Below are 19,889 nucleotides of genomic sequence, written 5' to 3'. Positions count from 1 at the left end.
TGGATTGTACAGTCTAGAGTTCATTTCTGCAGAAATGAGGGAGAAACAGAAGGAAGGTGGTCTGGCAAGTGGCAGGGACAGTCAGACTAGAGCAGCTCACTGAAGAAATGGTTTGGCCAAAGAACAAAGCTGATGGAGGGTACCAGTAACACAAAGCTCAAGATGGGGTACTGGTTTGCACTAAAAAAATCTGTGTGCTGATAGTAAGTTGAGATTTTTTCACACTGAAACCAAACTTTTCTCTGTTTAAAGAAGAAAAGTATTTTTTCAGAACTAGATTTTTGTTGTCAGACTTGTCTGGGCCCATTAGAAATTCCCCCAGCCTTCTGGAATAACACTAGTTCTCATCTGCTTCCCTCAAAGCAACAAAGTCAGTGGAGAGCTTGGCAGGAACCAAATTGGCAAGACAAGGAGTAGGTTGACACAGTGACTAAATTTGGGATGTGTCTATCCCCATGGAGCTACTGCTAACCCAGCACCCTGTATGGTGTCTAGCAGGCATTTATAGGCCATGCACCACTGACTTCTCCTGCAGCAACTCCTGCCTACAGGTGCTCTGCACAGGGCAAAACTCTGCTGAGGCCATAAATTTTGTGGCTGAAATGCCTAATAAAAAGGGTAAATGCACGTTTACTTGTAAAAGCCCTTCCCCAGAATGGATTAAACAAGTTATCCTGTGCTTTTTCACTGCAGAAATATGTGTATGCTGCAAACTTGCTTCTTTAACTGCTCTGTAAATCATCAACCTAGAGCACTGCAGGCTACAAGAGCTGCCAGGACAATAAACTGAAGCTTTAAGCCCAGGAAAGACTTAAATACCCACCTTACTTTACATAGCCTGGTGACAGCAATATGGATGTGCCTAAGGCCAAGTGCTCCCATGCTCCGATGGATCAGGGCCTAAATACACATGGACATTTCAAACAGAGGCATCTGTCAGCAAAAACTTCCTCTCCTCAGGAGGAGGCTTCTCTCACGGCTCCTGCGTGGGTGCCGGGGCACATAAATCCCCCAGACTTTGCTGTTCTGCCAGCAAGCAGGACAGGAGAGCAGTAAAAACCTGCCAGGTCAGTTAGAAACAAGCTGAGTGATAATGCTGCAACAGGGCCACCTGAAAATAAACAGGCCAACAATAAAAGATGCACAAGGGCCAAGTCAGAAGCCTGACTCTTTGGGTTGGGTGCAGGTTTGTGTGCTGCAGTGGCTCTGGGACTGTGGATGCTCCCTCCTGCTTCCCTGCACGCCTCCCTTTGTGCAAACCCAGGGCACTGGCAGAGCTGGGTACCCCATCACCTGCCGTGTAGCACACAAGTGGAGTTGAATATTTGGAAAAATAACACCAGAGCAAGGACCCTACATGATACCTTCAGCATGAGCCCTTTCCCTCCGTCCTCAGCATCGTTTCCCTTAGGGTGACAGCGGGCACCACTGATTACAAGGGTATGCCAGCCCACGTGTACCAAATGGGGACCCGTTAGGTTATTTTGGTGCTCTCCGGGGAGAAAGCGAGGGCACGCAAACATGGATAAATAACCGCTCCCGGTTCTGGGTCTCTTATATAAGGTGATGATTATAGAAACTACGGTGTATGAGGGGGTGGAAAGGGATGCAAAGATCACAGTTTTTAAAGGAAAGTAGGTCTGGCTGTTGAGGGGGGAAATGGAAATTACCAGCCTTCCTTGAGGTTTGACAAAACCAAAGAAGGTGGTGCTGTATTGTACCGATTCCTTGGGTGCAGACAAGACACAAGCGTCCTGTGCTGGGGAAGAGCCACGCAAAGACTTCATATAGATCTTCTCTTCAGGATGAGCTGATGTATGGGACTGTCAGCTGAGCACAGTGCTGGGAATAAATGATTTAATAGCACAAATGGAGCTGGGAGAGTATTGTCCCAACGTAACCAACACTTCATGTTCCTTCGCAAGCACAAACGATATTTGAGTTATCGCAGACATGTAGAAAGCAATTTTGTAGTCATCCTGACACTAATGTTGGTTGGTTGACTGGTTAGTGAAGAATTTTTCACTATATATTTTCCTTTCTTTTAATCTTCCTGAAGAATGCAGGATTTCTGATTACGATACTTTTTAATCCTAATCAGAAACGAAGCTGCTTACAAACTAGGTTTAGGCACCTTTAAATCCTTATTGTAGAGGGGCTGGGTTTGGGCTGTGTTAAGGCAGGCTGCTACTTTATTCATAACTGTTTGGAGAAAAATAGGGGAGGGTTTCATAAAGCACTAAACATTACACACAGCTATTTGCCATCTCCTCCTCTTTTAAATACAGAGTGTAACTCGCCGGTTCCCTATGCTGCAATTTATTTTCTTACAGCCAGGTTGTGAGAGCTGTGGGAATGGAAATGATCCATTGTTCTAATCTGTAATGAGAGTACCAAGCCCCCCTACGTCTTCAGCCTGATTGTGGCAGCAACATGTGCATTTACAGATTCATTGGTGAGTGTCTGGAGGTTACTCTTCACTGAGTGCTCTTTATGATCTGATCAGAGTCACACACTAAAAAGTAGACATCTTGCAGCAATGTAATTCTGAGTTACGCTTCCTGAGCTGCGTTTCTCTCCCTGTTGGGTTTCTGATTGCTGTACCAGAAACAGCGTCACAACTTCTTTCATGAAGTAGGTTTTGGTGCACGGTCACTGGGAAGTCTCCTTTGGAAAAATCATTGTGCTAATGTAAGACACTGGCTTGAATCAGGGCTGTAACACAACAGGCTGGATCTAGGAAAATAATCAGTGTACCGCACAATAGGGATATTGCCAGGATGCCATTCAAACTTCGGTATCTCTCATTCCTAGCACGTATCTATGTTTGGCGTATACTCCACAGGTGAATTCACACAAGGACACAATTCCTGCCCTGAGAATCCTCTTGCATGTTTTTGGTACATCCCTTCCTTTGGGCCAAGCCCGCTCTCACTGTAATTAGCAGGAGCTTGTGTTGCAGCTCTTGTGCGTAAGCCTTGCTCAGCCAAGCAGTCTCCCTGACCTCAGCGGGCCTCCTTGTGTGCCTAATTTAGGGCTGGAATTTGCCAGTGGGTTGGCACCCACCGGGATGCTGATAAAGTAAGACCTACTCAGTCTATAGACCTGCTATTTTAGATCACCTCAAAGACTGCCCCTGATGGGCACTGCCAGCGGGAGCCCACAACACAAACCAGCTCCAGATCTGCTGGATTGTCCCAGTTGTGTGGTGTGCCCCATTCCCTGGGCATTTAATGGGCCAAAGGGGCATTCATGCTTCTAGTGACAGCATATAATGACTGAGAGATGAACCTGTGTTTACGGCACATGTGTTTATGGCAAGAGGCAGGATTGATAAATGAGAAGCAGAAGTCTCTCTGGGGCACAGGCAGAGGTGCACTGACACTGGTCTTACAGGTGATGGGTTGCAAGGACCCTGACTGTCTCCCTTCCCTCCTGCAAGGCTGCAAAGGGAAGAGCTAAGGCAGCAAATCCTGCTCTTGTTTTGACTTCCTTCACGTGCCTGCTAAGGCGTTGCTATGTGAAAATCCTGGCAGGGGGTGGGAAATGCTGTGTCTCTTGGAGCTCAGTAAGTTCCTGTGTGTTTAGCAGTTGTGGCGTCCTTGTTTGCTCTTTCTTGCCAGGCATGTGAATGGAGACCTTTGTACACCAGGACATGTGGTAGTGCCCAGGTACTCCTTGGATATAAAGGAATATTTGTGCAGTGGCAGCTGAGCCATGGAGATGGTAGAAGCAGGTGCCTTGTCTACATCTCATAGGAAAAAGGAGTATGTTTTATTGAATAAATCAAGGCTTTGTTAGCTAGGCCACCTTATTCCTGCAGGGAATCCGTAGGAAGGATTTATATTAAATGTTCTCTGATGATAATGATACTTTTAAAATAGAATTCAGAATATTATGCCACCTAAATCTTGATAGCCCATTCCTTCAGCTCAGAAATACTAATGCAAGGTGTATCTCATACTCCGTATCTCGTGGCTGTTCCAACTTCTTTTCTTTTTGAGCTATGTATTAAAGTGGAGTTAGAGGCTTTATCTCCACAGCTACACAGTCCCCCTCACAAGCCTCTCCAGACATGCAATTTAGCAAAAAAAAAGCTTGCTTTGTTCCTAAGCATTATATGGTGTAATCAGAAGAATGAATAGAGATGCCAGAAAGATTTATGACTTGATTTTTTTCAGAGATGGAGAGGACAACTAATACACAATATTGATTTCATGAGAAACTGGGGATCCTCGGATCAGAGAAGCATTTTTCTCAATATCCACTTCAGAAATATTACCCTAAATGAAGTGGGGTTTTTGAGAAACTAAAGGATTAATAGGAAAAATTTTCAAGATGGATTGCTTTTTTCTTTTTCAAAACATGAAGAAATGCTTCGATAATCTAGAATACAGTAGGATTTGGGATTCATGGAAAGTCCTACCCAATGTTAATCCATCTTTCAGAAAATGTGCCATAACCTCACTACCCCTGAAGCATCATTTCACTGAAAATGTTGCAAAAACCTTTGCTAGATTTCACCGACTTTTTTTTTTTTTTTTTAATCACCTAAAAGTGGAGCATTTATGGACACTCATAAAACAAACCAGAACACAGCATTTCAGTTGCAAATCAAACTTGTACCTGGTTTAAACTCTCTTTCAACAGTGCAACTGAATACAGTTTGGTCTTTCTAACTATCCTAAATTGAAATGCAACCACTTAGTGACATCTCTTTTTTTGGCTGGGTTTGTGATACTTCTTGAGATCAGCTTTTGGTTCCAAAGGGGCGGTGAGCTTCTCTGCTCTCACCCCTGAGATACTGAGCCTGAAGTCTAATTACGCTCTTTCCATCTTTCTTGGTTGTTCCCTGTTACACTGGTGACAAATTTAGCAAAAAACCTCCAGCTGTGCTGAGACTGTGGAAGGAGTTGAGGCTTGGAGTTAGATCTTGAATAGCATGTAACCTCTTATTTTCTACCCTGTCTGGCTCTGAATGGCAGCTATGCAAATTATATGCATGAACTTTCTACTGTAGGTTGGTTTTATGGGGGCTTTCACTGCAGTAGATGAACTTTGAACAAATAATTTTAAGCTGGTAACTTTACTCAATGCAATTTTTTCTCCTTTTTTTTTTTTCCTCGTAAACCCAGCTTCTTTGTTGTCTCTTATAATTCAGCACTAGTTAAATACTGCTGGTTTCCTAGGGAAGATCTGCTATTGTTTAAATCAGAAAGGCAAATACAAATATAGTGCAATATCCTGTCTACCCAACGTGTGGGACGTGCAGATGAACAACTCGTCAAGCTTCAAATGCAACTTAGTCTCCCATTATTCTTTGAATTCCTGGAAAGAAAGATCTGCACAAGAATGGGGCTCTTAAAATCCCAGTCTGAAACCAGTTGCAATGAAAGTCAGCTACTGTTCTATAGCTCTGGACCTCTGCGCCTTCAGAAATTAAAAGCCCCAGTCCTACTGATTTTTTAAAATTAGTATTTATTAATAGTAAAAGCATGATTTCCATGTCAGAAGAGGGTTTCTTCCTAACGAAATCTTTCTTTTGATGCAACTCGAGGACTTGCCTGGATGCTGCCCAGAGCCATGGCAACACCATAGGATCCTATAGCATCTCCTGGCTTCTGGATCCAGTTGAACCACTTGTTCTCTCCCTGGTTTGTGTGTCCTGCATACACCTTACCCAGCCTCATATCCCAAATCCTGGGGCACCCAGCACCAGGGAGTGAGCCAACACACCTTTGTCCCCCAGTCTAAGCACAACTATAATAATTTCTGTGGTTTATACCTACTTTCTAAAAATATAAATAACTGCTATCAGCTCCTGGGTCTACAGGACAGCACAGCAGAGTGCTAATGAGACCTGCGCCTTGCTACTAGCTCAGCCCTGCGTGGGCAAATAGGTGCTAAACTGAATTTTAATCTGCTGGCAATGAACATCGTATTATATAGCTGTGCCTAAGGGCTCAGCAGGTTTGTGCACCACACACAGTGTGTTCAGGTGGAAGCTGAGCTTGTGGGTGAGGATTTAAGAGAGAAAAGACAATTCTCAGCTTCTGTTCATTGCCAGCAATGCAATGGACACCGAAGCTCTTTTTCTCCACCATCTACATGTATACGTACTACTACTCTTCTTGCTGGGATGAGCACGAGCTGGAGGATATTTCTGTTTGGATGGAGAAGCGGAGAGAAAAAGAAAGAAAGGAAGTGCCAGCCCCCAAAATGTGCTTCGTAAAAATGTGCATACAGCACACACACCAGATGCTTGTACCACAAACTGGTGGTCCTGCCAGCTGTGCTTTGCCATCCCAATGATGTCAATTTGAAAGGAAGATGCAAGGGACACAAATTTTTCCTTTTGTTGCCTTTATCAGGTTTATTTTAATCTGCTTGCCTAAATTAGCCAAAGGTGTTGTTAGTCAGCAGCACAACATCAATTTCTGTGAGCAGGGCCTTGGGGCTTTCTGTCCTTTATCTGAAGAAGGGCACATTAGCATGAGAGATACATGGAGTTTATTAGATACTGATACTTCATGGTTCTCTCCCAGCTCTATCAGTAATCCAGTCACCAGCTCCTGTCTCTCCCCTTGTTCTACAATTTCACACACTCCTGCTATTGTGTCTGCTGCATCTCTGATTCACAAAGCTTCTTCCTTCAGATCACTTTTGCAGAGTAACTCCTGGTAAGGAAATCTTTTTAACCTATTTAATAAGACTGTGGCCAGTGCAAGTGTGGGGCAACTAATGTTTAAGGGGAAAGGAAAAAATAAAGTTTCAATATAAAGAGAACCCATCAAAGGTTCTTTAAAAGCAATTGTTAAAGATGTTGCACAACTGACTTACTGTACACTTCTGTGGTTTTTAAAATTGTCTTTTATGTTTTTCAACAATATTTCAATTAAAGCCTTTATTAGCAAGTCCCTCATTTAAAATGACTGCCACTTTTTATTATTTTCTACTTCATAATTTTTACAAGCGACTTTCTACAAATGTTTTGCTCTAAAAAGGTCATTCTGGAAGAAAGCAAGAAGGAAGTAACTGTTAAATCAGTCATGCAAAAGGTGTGATGTGAGACATAGCTTGTTGTAATGAATTTTGTTCACTAAGTGAGTCTAATTTCTGGTCACAGCAATTTTGGTGTATTGATTTCCAGCCCCACACTTGCCTGGTAAACAAGATCTCATCACAGGCCCTGGTTTGTGTCAGTAAGTCCTTTCTGCTCAGGCAAATCAACGATTTTAATCTCCAGGTCCTCACAGCTTTTGTGCTCGATTGCACGCAAGCCTCTAAATGCAGAGGCTCCAAGCTGCAGATGCAGGGCTGGGGAGGGCAGAGCCTGAAGGTGCTCACGTCCCCATTAACGCTTGGGAGCTGCTGGCTCCTTGTCCCAGGTGCCAGATGTTTGCAGCTGCACAGCGTCTCCCTTTGCACCTGGGCAGTGTCAGCCTGGGCTTGTGCCTGGGCTGTGGTACCAGGGGGCAGGAGAAAGGCTGGCTGCAGCAGCAGGGTGCTCAGGGCAGGCCAAGCTGTGTCCTAGTTCCCAGGCTGCTCCAAGGATGGCTCTCCTACCTCCAGCTTACTCTGTGCTCACACCTAGGCTGCTGGACTGATGAAGTTCTAGCCTTTGCTCTTTCACAACACTCTGAAGACTTTATATAATTTTCAGACATAGCAATCAAGCCACTGAGCAACTGGACTCAAAATTTTAAATTTAGATCTGATGGGGAAGCAAAATTCTGAATACAAACTGCCTGCCGCTGCTTGGTTGCTTGTGGATTTAGATTGCTGTCTTTAGGTGTCTTTGCAGGTCACTCACAAATTAACATAAGCTATAAGAAAAACCTCCATACAACCTCAACAATAAGAATAAGCTCATGTTGTGCCCGGTTTAGCCCATCAGTGCTGCTGATTTACCATCTTGTGGACAGCTGTCCCAATGACTATACTGTGTGTACTGAGCCAGTACTGATGTCTCAGCTGTAAGTAACACCCAGTAAGGGAGCACTGTATATATTTAAAGTGTGTAAGGACCCAGCAGATGTTGTGCCAAGATTAGCATATAACATTTTTGTGCCTATCTGAGATCTCCTCCTTGGAGGATTTTGTTCTTGAGTGTTGTATAACACCTTTCCTTCAGCACTGACCTCTGAGATAATGTGCATCAGGAACGTCATATTGTCAAGAGAGCCAGGCAGCAGCTGGGGAGTTGGTACAAGGGCACATGAATAATGGCATTATTTCCAATCAGAAAATTGCTAAATTTAAGTCTGTTACTGAATCCAACAGAACACTGTGCAGCTTGGCACCTTATGCAGGGTGTGCACCTACATAAGATTATGTTCATAACAGGAATCAATAAGGTTCAAAGAAAAAGCTGGAGAAAATCTCCATGAGCATGTGGAAGGGAATACGAAATGTTTAGTGATATTTTTAGCTGATCTCTTGATTTCAAAGTTCTTTTTACTCCAAATATCCTTCCCTAACAAAGTGAAATAGTAAGCTACAACCTGAAAAAAACCCGCAGGGATGGGAAAAATTCATACCAGGTTGGAGCTGGGCTTGTCTTTAGCTGAGATGTTTCACGCAGGGCAAGGGGAGCTCCTTACACCTGCTAAAGCCATAGACCCGTAACAGAAAGGGACAGACGCAGTCCTTTATTTAAAACTAAGCCCTGTGAGGCTATTGCCATGGAGCAGTTGTGTGCAGCTGAACATAAAAGTCCTTAAAATAATCTTTCCTCACACAACTGCCACCAAAAGTACTGCCAACAGAGGTAACTGCTCTGCTGAGGGGAGATGGTTCCCTCTTCCAGCATCTGTGAGTAAATGTGGCATCACTGGGTCTGTTGTAAGCAAGCCTGTCAGTACCTGTAAGGTGACTGTCTGTGACTTAGAACACAGAAGCAATAACCTGCAAAATTAAGACAGTGCAGATCCTAACATTTCCCAGGAGTGTCTGACTTTGCAGCTTTAGCAGTGCTGGTACAAGGCAGGTTTTTTTTTTTTTCTTTTATGGTAATATATTTGATTCAGCATTTACAATCAGGAAGTTCTAAAAGTAACAATGCTAATTCACTATCAGAAAAAAAAATTAAAACAGGGCTTTCCTATCCAAACAGCAGGAAGATGAGCCAAAACTAATAATGACAGTGGTGGTTTCTATCTTGTGTTTCTATGGTCAAAAACAGGAAGCTGTCTGACATTGATAAAACTGCTCTTGAAAAGTTGTCATCAAAGGTCTAAATTATTCATTTGAATGCATCGTTACTAAACGCATACTAAACAGGAGCCAGGCTCTTAAAAGACAAGCTAAAAAATACTGGGTTTGCATGTTTTCTCTTTGTTGATTTTTTCTACAATGGAGAGAGGAACAGTAATGATGTGCTGGTTTTTACGCTGCATTAACTAATTATAGACATTAAAGGCGAAAAAACACCTATTATTTTATTTAAATCTTCCCCTAGCTGTTGTCACGGCTGACAAATCCACTTCTCTTTAAACACAGTTTTGCAAACTGCTCTTCCCTTGTACGAGCATGCTTCACAGGACAAAACCACCAGAAAATAATGAGTAATGGAATTCCCTTACCTGTCTAGGCCATGTGTTCTTGCAACTTCAAAGGTCACTGAGTTGAGAGATCCTCTGTGGGTGATGCTTTTATTTACTGTGAATGTAGTTTTCTCTCGCTCTCGTCCGCAAGCCCCTCTCCATCAGGCTTCTCCTGTGGCGTCTGCAAAACACAATGCATCCAGCATGAGCACATGCTGTGTTGCAAAGGTAGAATCACATGGAATCACCTGGATTTTGTTAAAAGAGGAGTCCAAGTAGACTCACAGTGATAGAACGCTGCATGTGTGAATGTTTTCGCTTTCGTACTTTACACACTGTGCCAATATTGGGGGGTGGGAGGTGACAAGTAATATATTTTTCACTATCCCAACTGTTTCAGCTCTAAAGGGAAATCACGCAAAAAGCAGGCTAGCAGAAGTCACTCACTGCATGAAGGGTATGGAATAAATAATATAACATACTTAATTACAGCATCAAGAAAGGGCTTTTTATATGCTAAAATCAAAAGAGGATTTGACCTCAGTCTAGGGTGATGAAACATGAGCGCAGATTTCACTAAATAACTGAGATCATCAATATGTGCCCATTTGTATGTTCTCAGGACAATTATGCCCTGATTCCTGCATGTGTATGCAGCTTTCCTGAGGCAGCAGGACAAGATGGCTGAGAGCAACAAGGTCACCCAAGGCAGCGAGGGAGGTGATCGCTCAGATTACAGGATTAAAACCTGACTGAGAGAAGGGTGACATCAACTATTTCCCAGTTCCCCTCTTCCTTTTCAAGTCCCAGAGGATGAGTTTCTTTCTAAGGGTCAAAGACACCCTAAGACCAGTTCAGACAAAACACCTAAGTCGACAGCTCACACAGCCTGGGGACTCATTTTTCCTTTTTGCAGTGTCGATGTGACCTTTTGCATCCATCACCTTGGGTAACGAAGGGCTGAGATTCACCCTGTAACTGAAGCACCCGACTGCTGGCAGCCTTTAGGACTAAAAGCAGGGAGCACGTACAGAAAGCTTCAATAAATGCAAACAGGCTGCTCTGCTCTGATGAGAAAAAGAAATCTCTGAAGTATTACTGCACCCGAGGTTCCTGAAAACGCTTCTTGAAACTATTTACTTGGGCAAGCATGTGGTTGCTTAAGTGAAGATGACACATCAAAGCCCAATTTTGTCAGTTCTTGACTTTTTAGTACCTAAGAACCCAGGATGAATTAATACTGTAGTAGAGGAATATGACTTCTGCAATTCTGTGTTTCATTATGTTAGCATAGCATTAAAAGGAATTATTTTCTCGTTTTGATTTTGGGTGTATTCCCTTGTTCCCATGTAAACGTGAGGCAGAATTGCACCATTTAATGGCTAAGAAAAGAAAGGCAACACCAGGAAAGCTGGTTTCTCACCTATGTCTGATTGCTTGGAGTTCTAAATTAATTATCCCTCTTAAGGGAAAATGGATGTTGGATAGGGAATAAAGCACGGATGTTGAAGCAGGGTATAAATAGGAAAAGGTTTTAGAGGGGGGAAAAAAAGGTGCACTTTGAGCTAGACAGACAGATTGGTAAGGCAGCATTGCTCTTGGATTTGGACTATCGGGATGAATTCAGCACTGAGATAATGGACATATCAGGGCTTGGGTGAGATGCCATGGGATAACCCTGCTGTGCAGCCCATGGGACTTCAGAGAGCAATATCCCATATGAACACATGTATGTGGTTAGACAGATCATTACTTTGATAATATTCTTGGACAGCTCTTTTGGCACTGTATTGCTCCTGTTTAATTTCAGTCAGCAGCAACCACTTAAAAAGTCTGTATAGTTTACCTGAACTGAATTAAAACAGGACTTTTTCATTCTGGAAAAATAGTCTTTGTTTCTCTCTCAGTATCTCACTACTCAGAGCATCTGAATTGCCGCATGAGAAAAGAATCAGATGTGGGCCAAGCAATTAGCAGAGTTAAGCAACGCTGGATTCTTCAATTTATGGCTCCCCAGATATGATAAAAGGAGAGGGGAAGTCTCACAAACAGGGAAAAATGATTTTTTTTTTTTTTAAGCATGTGAAGTTTGGAAAAAAAAATCTTTTAAGGCTTAAAATAGTCCGAGAATATTGTACCACTGAGTTTCTTACTAACTTCTGAAGCAAGTAGAGTTTTCAAAACTGGAAAAGTTCACATTGTTTGTATGTGAATGTCTCCTTTCCTCTCTGTCTCTCCAATGTTTGCTAATCTACTACCCACCTTAAAGAAAGCTTCCTGTTCCTCCTTGGAATCTAAGCAGAAAATCAATTAACTATAGTGTTAATGAGGCCTCATTACAGATTTTCCCCTGCCTGTTGTTGTCTTCACCTCCCTTTACTGCCATTACTTAACTAGGAATTCCGGGCATACGAAAAATCTTATCTATTCCTTTCTTTCACCAAACATTGCTGATTGGAGTTCCCACTTTTATGACTTCCCTGATAAACATAATTTTAGATTAGAGTGTTTGGAACAGGCCAGCTTAACTAGGAACTGCTGGGACAGAATTCCGTACTAGCACTGTCAGTGCTCATTAATGGTGTTTATTCCGGATTATTTGTGATGGAGATAAATTCTAGATTCAGGGGGTTCCTTCTTCCTTATTGGCATACAAAACATCTTCTGTGATATTCCTTCGTGGGATATGTGAAAAAGAATGAGGTTTCTCTCCTTAGTGTCTTATGAATCCAGCATAACTCAAAGTTGTCTCCTGGGGTCAGATATCCGAGCCACTCCTTTACTCCATCATGTGGTGGTACCACTTTGCCTTGAATGCCAGATTGGCAGCCTTGTGGCACCTGCTTGGGAGGGAGCTGGCCAAGGCTGCAGTCTGTTTCAGGCTGTCATTGATCAGCTGCAGCTGCATTACATTCTTGGTTCAGGAGGTACAAATCTTGCTGCTTGACCTCAGGTCTGGCATCTGGACAGTAAATTGTCTCCCACGTAGAAGATGGTATTGGGATGATTTGGGTTATCTATCCTCATATACAGGTCCCAGCCTGACTAATATGAATTATCCACACTTTATGCCTCTGGCAGTCTTTCTTCTGCTGAAGGCACAACCGAGTGCCAGAATATCATCTATACAGGTTGATCAATAAAGGCTTTTGGCACATGAACAGGCCCTGGACAAAGAAAGGAGAGTGTTTGTGCTCTAGGCAAAGCCATCCTCTTCCAAACTTTGTGCACACACCCAGGTCTTTGACTGGAAAATTGCTAAAGCCTGGACTAACAGGAGGTGTTAGCAGAGATTTGGACCCCCTGGAATAGCTGAAAGAAGCATGAAGAGGAGCATGGATGGGGAAGGAAGGGGGCAAAGGAATATGTACCAGTACATGAGGATTTCAGGTTGTTTCTTTAGGGAGGCCAGCCAAAGGAGGCAAGCCAAGCCAGCCTGCTCCTGCTACTGCTTCTGAACTGTGAGCTGAAAACCCATGGCATGGGTTTAGGCTGGAAAAGGGTGAAGGACTGAAGAAAACCTCAGTGTGAGCAGTATTGTTCTGGCTTTTTGGGACAGGGGTATCTTTCAAGGCTGTAATTCTGTCACTATTCAAGAACTGAAGCAGAAGGCAAGAAAACAGGGAAAGAAGGAAAATATCAGAGACCAGGGATGCTGGAGGAGGAGGAGAAGGCTGAAGTCTGATGCAGCAAGGCTGGGAATTGAGCTGGGAGAGCTCACCCTGGGCAGGAATTACAAGACATCCATGCATTTCCAGAGAACAAATAAACACAATTGCCACCACCCATGAATACCAGCACTTCTTTTCTTCCCCCATGGTATAAAGACCTTTTGCAACTCTTTAATTTAAACCAGTGAAATTGGAGCAACATAAAATTAATTTCTCTGGGTCCTGTTCTGTAAGCATCAATTATAATGTCTAATCTACATGAAGTGCTGCTAAGTTTAGTAACCAGCTCTTTATTATGCAGCACCCAAAAGCATTCAAATATATTCACATTAAGATGTAAGATCATACAAACATTAATTGTAGAAACATCCAAATGTTAACAGTTGGTTTTTTGCCTCCTAAGGCTATAAACAGCTATTTTGATTGGATTGCCATGTTCCTCTAAAATACACGCTCTCAGAGAAAAATGTCTCAATCGGAGCTTTGACAGTGGGCACAAAGCAATGTACTGTCAGAAAACAGAGAAAGCTTAGAGGACTAGCCTTTATTTATGACAATGGCATTGGAAATCAAGGTTTGATGCTTGCTGTGGAAGAATTTCACTTGGTGGCAGAGGAAGCAGGGAGGCAGTGCTGTGAACATGTAAATCATTTATGCTCTCAATTAAAAATTTACTCAACACCTACAGTTTCTGCCTGAGTTATGGCTGGGAAAAAAACCCCTGAAAACTGCTGCCTCTGTTCCAAGGTCATGTATCTTGTCATTTAAAGGTATATTCAATTTTGTCCTATATTTGACACTTTATTTGCCTCTCAATTGGTTTTGGAATAAAATTGTGTATTCTTCTGACTTCCTTTTCAGTTTTCTCTGCAGTCCAATGATTTTCTTTCCCCTATAGCAGATTATTGTGTACCTTTTTCTTCAGTATTACAATTTTTGGCATCTCTTATTTTTCACTGTGTGTTATCTTTCTTTCTTGTCATTATTTCTTCTTCTGTGTCCTTTCATTCCTCTGCTTGTGTTGATTTCTTTCCCACAAAAGTAATCTTTCCTGTCACAGCTCACTTGTTAGTCTCTCTTTTCATTCACTTTAATTCACATTCAATTCTCCTGACTCTATTTTCTTGCTTAGGTGCCTCAAAAGGACCACTAAAACAAATCATAACAACAACAAAAAAACCCCACTGTCCAGAAAATGAAAGGAATAATACGGTACATAAAGTGATGTCAGCAAGAATAAATAATTAAAAAAAAAAGAAAAGGTGTGAACATGGAAGAAATAACCTAATCATTTACTTAAAGCAGTTTTGATTTTGTATGAAGGCAGAGCTGGCACATATTGTAATACATAATGTCATAAGGTACAGTGCACCTGGGCCAGGATCATGGCATATTGCAAAGGATGTTTTCAGAAGGCATTTTTTATCACTATCTCTTTTTCTTTTGATGATTTGACCTTTTAATGTCATGGCTAGTGAAGCTGCCTCTGTCTCTTCTTTTGTACCCTAAGGTTATGACCCTACGTCTCTTTTACAATTTGGAGACAAGGGAAAAATCACATTACAAGAAACTATTATGCAAAGAGCACTAGGAAGAAGTAACGGGTTGTAACAGTATGGACCATACCTTGGCATAACTACAAACCTCACTCATCATTCAGGAATCATTTACTTTTCATAGTGTGCCTTCATCTATTAGTTAAAACTCATGTTGTAACCTAAAAACTTTAAAATTAAATAAACAACTAAATTACCCTTACAGTACTGGAATAGCTGAATTGCAAACAAACAAATGAGCAAAAAAAGACTCCAAAGCTTTCCAGATGGCTGGTTCCCACTGATGTACATTTTTTCTCTGGAGCTTCAAAACATGTTTAAATTATGAAATTTGGTGTGATTACAAGAACTTGGCAAGCACTCATTAAGGTTTTAGTCTGAGGAGTGATACTACAGAGCTGGAGAACAGAAGATGAGCAATTACGGAGCTGCATGGCTGTTCTTGTGTGTGCACAGCATTGCTAGTGTGGCTCGTAGAGCTCAGCTCTCTGGTTCCCAGGGTCTGACTTTTTCAAGTGCTGCCCTCCTGCTGCTTCCTTGGGCCAAATCCATCCTCAGTAGAGCTGGTGAAACTGGTGAAATTGCATTAATTTATTTGACTTCATTTGCTCAGAACTGCTTGCTTGGTATCCCCTGTGCTCTATCCCCAGCTTCTGCTGAGCCCTGATGACTTGGTACCTGTCTCTGCTCCTCACAGCCAGTGAGTGCCTGGTCTTGTGTCGGTGGTTGAATCTCGGACCCAGACCGGCAGGGCACCTGAGTTGTTTATTCAAAGGAGTGAGCTGGTTTTATCCACCTTTCCAAGGCACACTATTTCCTTACATGGTGGGACCTATCCCGTGTTGCCACATCAGCAACACACTCCGTAGGGCTCTGCGTGTGACACCTCCTGCCCCCAGGGCCCGGTGCAGAGCAGCCTCAGTGTGCCGCCATGTGCTCCTTTGTTCTGCCATGTGCCTCTGCAGGCAGGTTTTACAGCTCACAACCCAACTCTACCTTGTAATTCCCCATAATTCCCCCTTTTCTGTTTTATACAATTAAGAATTAATGGTAGTTATCCAACAGATAAAACTTTCAGAAACAATGTAAAGTTGTCTAAAACTTTTACCATCACTCAGAGTCTGCAACTGCTGGAAGGTCTTGTTTCATAGTGAAGACTTAGAAAGTCTCTTCTAGGCAAGACTTTCAAGTTTACTTTGAAAGAAGGTCCAGCTTTTTTAAGATCAAATTAGCAAGTCAAAATGACTTGATTACACTTTTAGGGCAGAAACACCTGGGTCTGATGATATAATTCCTTAGTCAGCCAGGGCTAGGGCTTGACCAGAGCCTCAAGCCTTGGCTGAGAAGGTTTCTCTAAAATACTTACAAAATTGCTTTAAAACTTTATTGATATCATTCTGAATGCAACTGAAAAATTAAGAACATATAAATTTCTTTACAGTCTTTTTGCTGGGGGCACACCCTATCTCTGCATCCCCCCCTTTTCTGTTTTAGCAATATGTAACACGAACATCTTTCAATTTACTAAATTCAGGAAAATGTGTAAGATAATACGCAGTTTTCTTACTATGAACAGTAAAATAATACATCTAATAAAACAACAAGCACTCACCGAGCAAAAATAAGCAAGGTAGTTATCTTCAACTGCTTAAATACTTCATTGTTTCACAGAATACATATAAATCTAGGTCTTGCAAAATCAAAATTATAGTAATATTAACTCTCTAAGTGGTTTCAGAAGGTTTCAAAAGGTAACAAGTCTAATTCCTGCTTAAAAAACTAGCTTACAGACTATAATTATTACAGGAGCATTTCTAACAAAAAACAATTAGAACAATGAGGGATCTAAATCTAGGCATTGGAAAATTACAATCAATGTGGCAACATTTTGAATAACGAAAACAGAGTTCTATGGACTAGCTGCAGGAACGACATGCTTAGCTGGCAGCCATTCTCACACAAGCTGGTGCAAATGCTGTATGCTGCAGCCTCCCCACCTCTGGGGAAGGGGCTATTGGTCCACTTAATCTTTTTGTCTAGCACAGTATCAGCTCTCGAGAGCCCACAGTGAACGGAGGCCTTGGCTGTAACAGTGTGGGCCTCGCTGGCTCGCCTCTTATGCAGAGCCCCTCACAGCCTTCGCCATGAGCTGAGCGGAGCCAGAGCCCCCCAGCTCTCAGTGCTGCTGATCCCGCCCATCCGCGGTGTGGGGGAGGCCGCCGGGAGCGGCCACGGCACAGCTGTGCCACGTGCTCGCGCTATGGCTCGCTGCCGTGCGCTCACCGCCACGTGCTCACGGCTGCAGCGCGGCTCTGCCGTGTGCTCCTCGGCGGGGCTGGTCGCCGGTGCTGCGCCCTTGTGGCACCGCACGCTCTCCCCTCGCCGTGTCTGCCGCCGCCGCTGCACTCTCGCAGAAGGCAAACGGAGAGGGAACACGCTCCCCCCGGCTCTAGCCACTCGCTGCGACCCAGCTCCAGCTGATGCTGCATGGTGCAGCCAGCACGAGCTTTTTCACGGTACTGTCCGGCTTCCCTTCAGGGTCAAATGGGTCGGGGCACGAGGGGCCATCTCTTCCCACAGCCCCAACAGACTTACTGTCACTCACTGGCAGCGCAGAAGGGCTCAGCACGGCTGCTGCGGTGGCACAAGCGGCTTTCTTTGTCCGGTCTCTGGGTGCCACGTGCACTGAGCGCCTTACACACAGCCCTCCATGGACACAAAAGCTTTGTCAGTGCTGCTTCTAAAGCATCCCATGTCCGAGGATCAAAAATACTGGTCCTATCTAAAGTTGAATCACAGTTCTTTGCACAGAACAACAGTCTGATCAAATCTGTAGACTCAACTTTCCTGCCATGTTTCTTTAAAATCTGTTTTAACGTCTCTGGAACATTCTGTTCCTGGGATACTCTATCCCCTACGTCCCCCATGGCTCAACTTGTAGGGGATTATCGCTGGCCAGCGTTCCTGCTTCTTGCAGCAGCCCTTCAAGTCCTATGGGGCTCACCAAAGGACGCACAGGTAGGCGTATAATAAACTCCTCACACAGGGCACCATTTGTCAGCGACTGAATCTCGGACCCAGACCGGCAGGGCACCTGAATCGTTTATTCAAAGGAGTGAGCTGGTTTTATCCACCTTTCCAAGGCACACTATTTCCTTACATGGTGGGACCTATCCCATGTGGCCACATCAGCAACACACTCCGTAGGGCTCTGCGTGTGACACCTCCTGCCCCCAGGGCCCGGTGCAGAGCAGCCTCAGTGTGCCGCCATGTGCTCCTTTGTTCTGCCATGTGCCTCTGCAGGCAGGTTTTACAGCTCACAACCCAACTCTACCTTATAATTCCCCATAGTCCTGCTGCTGCAAATCCCTTTGTGCTGCTGAGGCAGACCCACCGCTCCACAGGGAGAGCCCCTGCCTTTTCTGGGAGAGCAGAATGTGGGGAAAGGCTTGTGGGAGGCAGCAGTAGCAACAGATGATGGGAAAGAAAGTGAGGGGGAGTGGAGGATGACAGAAAAAGAAAGACAGGAACAGTGTATTTACTACCTGTTTTGAACAGTTCTGAGGCTGGCAGAGCTGAATTTTAATGAGTCTATTCCACCCTCCAGCCTGGGGTCAAGCTGACAAAGCAGGATCAGACCTTGTGCCCCAAGTGCAAGGAAAACACACCCCAGTGGGGCAATGGTGGGGATGAAGACTGGTGAAGATTGTGCCTCTCCCAGCAATTTGAGAGAAGCGGGAACATCCCTTTACATGTCAGGTCCTCCTGGCAGCAATCACAAGACCCTCTTTCCAGCTCCTTCAAGCCCATCCACTGCCAGCTCTTTAGGGCCAGAGGATAAAACCCTGTCACACAGCCTGAGGAGATATCCAGCACCTCCCTATTGCATGCTTGAACAAAACTGTTAGGAAGGACACCACATTTTTTCTGATGCAGCTTGTTGTCCAGGTGATGTTTGAAGGATGTTCCTTACTAGCCTGACCCTAGAGACTGCTCCCCTCTTTATGGCAAGGGCAGGTTGGTCAATGATACCTCAAGATCCACGGGTATGGGCAGTATTAGTATAGTGAAGGGAGAGAGCAAAGCAAACCAACCAAAACCAACCAAACCCAAACCCCAAACGTGGCTTTGTGGTAAAAAAAGTTACCCGAAGTTATCAAGAACATTACCCCATTGTTGTGTATTGTGTGTTGCTGCAGTCATCCCCTGCTCAGCACCAGACAATAGACAATCTGAATAGACTCTGAATAGTCTCTGAATTATTCAGCTGTAGTTTAATTATTCAAGAAGAGGATGTGGCAACGTTTCATGTCAAAAGGAGGGAGGAGGAGGGTAACTGCAGTTCCCCGGCGCTAACCTGGTGGACCTTGTGTGATCCTCACCTCACTGGTCTCCAGGGACTGGCTGCTTTGGCAGGGCACTGATGTTGCATTCGTGCTGCCTGACTAAGTGCGTGCCCTGCAGCAAGCAGGTACATAAGCATTCAAGTGACCAACCTGCTCTGTACCTATCAAAGTGTGGTTTGCTGTCTGCTCCTCGGATTTATTGCCAAAAGACAGTTCCTTTGGGGCTCAACCAGCTGCTGTCTTATGCATTTGTGGACTCCTGCCATGTGTCACTGTCAGTATATGAATTAAAAACAAATGCTGGAAGTACAGTGGAGAGATAAATAACAGCATAGCAGGAGGAGATGTGCTTAAGCCCACGCAGTGGACTTGGTGTGACTCCTTTCTAATAACTGACTGTCCATCAAGTCGTGTAATAACCTGCAGACGGCTCAGCAGTGGGCGGCATTAATATCCTTGGGCCCCTCTGGCACACAGGTGCCATGCCCTGTCCTTCCACCCTCTCCTTTCACCAGCAGACAGCCCTGCCCCTCATTGCTGTCAGGTGAAGTGCACAACAGGAACTCTCACACAAAACACAGCTGGCTTGCTCCCAGGGGGCTTGTCCCCCTCCCCTGGGTGGGGAGCAAAGACAGGAGAGTGCACCTGACTTTTTGCAATGGTATCAGAGCAGAAACATGACAAGTGGCAGAAGAATTGAAATATCACGGCTATTCAGACAGTGTGCTGATGTGATTTTTTTTGTTTGTTCACTGTTCTAACCAGAATCAT

The 19,889-nt window shown here is 43.9% G+C and overlaps 1 long non-coding RNA gene across 2 annotated transcripts in view; it reads right to left on the bottom strand.

Annotated features, from left to right (window-relative positions):
* The window catches only part of LOC125323645, a 175,559-nt gene that overhangs the window by 149,566 nt on the left and 6,104 nt on the right, over window positions 1-19,889 (bottom strand). For both annotated transcript variants that reach the window (XR_007202593.1, XR_007202592.1), the window contains exon 2: window positions 9,585-9,726. This is a non-coding gene — a long non-coding RNA (uncharacterized LOC125323645). The remainder of the gene's footprint in view (window positions 1-9,584; window positions 9,727-19,889) is intronic.

This window comes from Corvus hawaiiensis, chromosome 3, assembly GCF_020740725.1.
Source record: "Corvus hawaiiensis isolate bCorHaw1 chromosome 3, bCorHaw1.pri.cur, whole genome shotgun sequence".
In the NCBI taxonomy this organism is placed as follows: domain Eukaryota; kingdom Metazoa; phylum Chordata; class Aves; order Passeriformes; family Corvidae; genus Corvus; species Corvus hawaiiensis.
The sequence above is the reverse complement of the archived record's forward strand: the minus strand, read 5'-3'. Positions and strand labels throughout refer to the sequence as shown.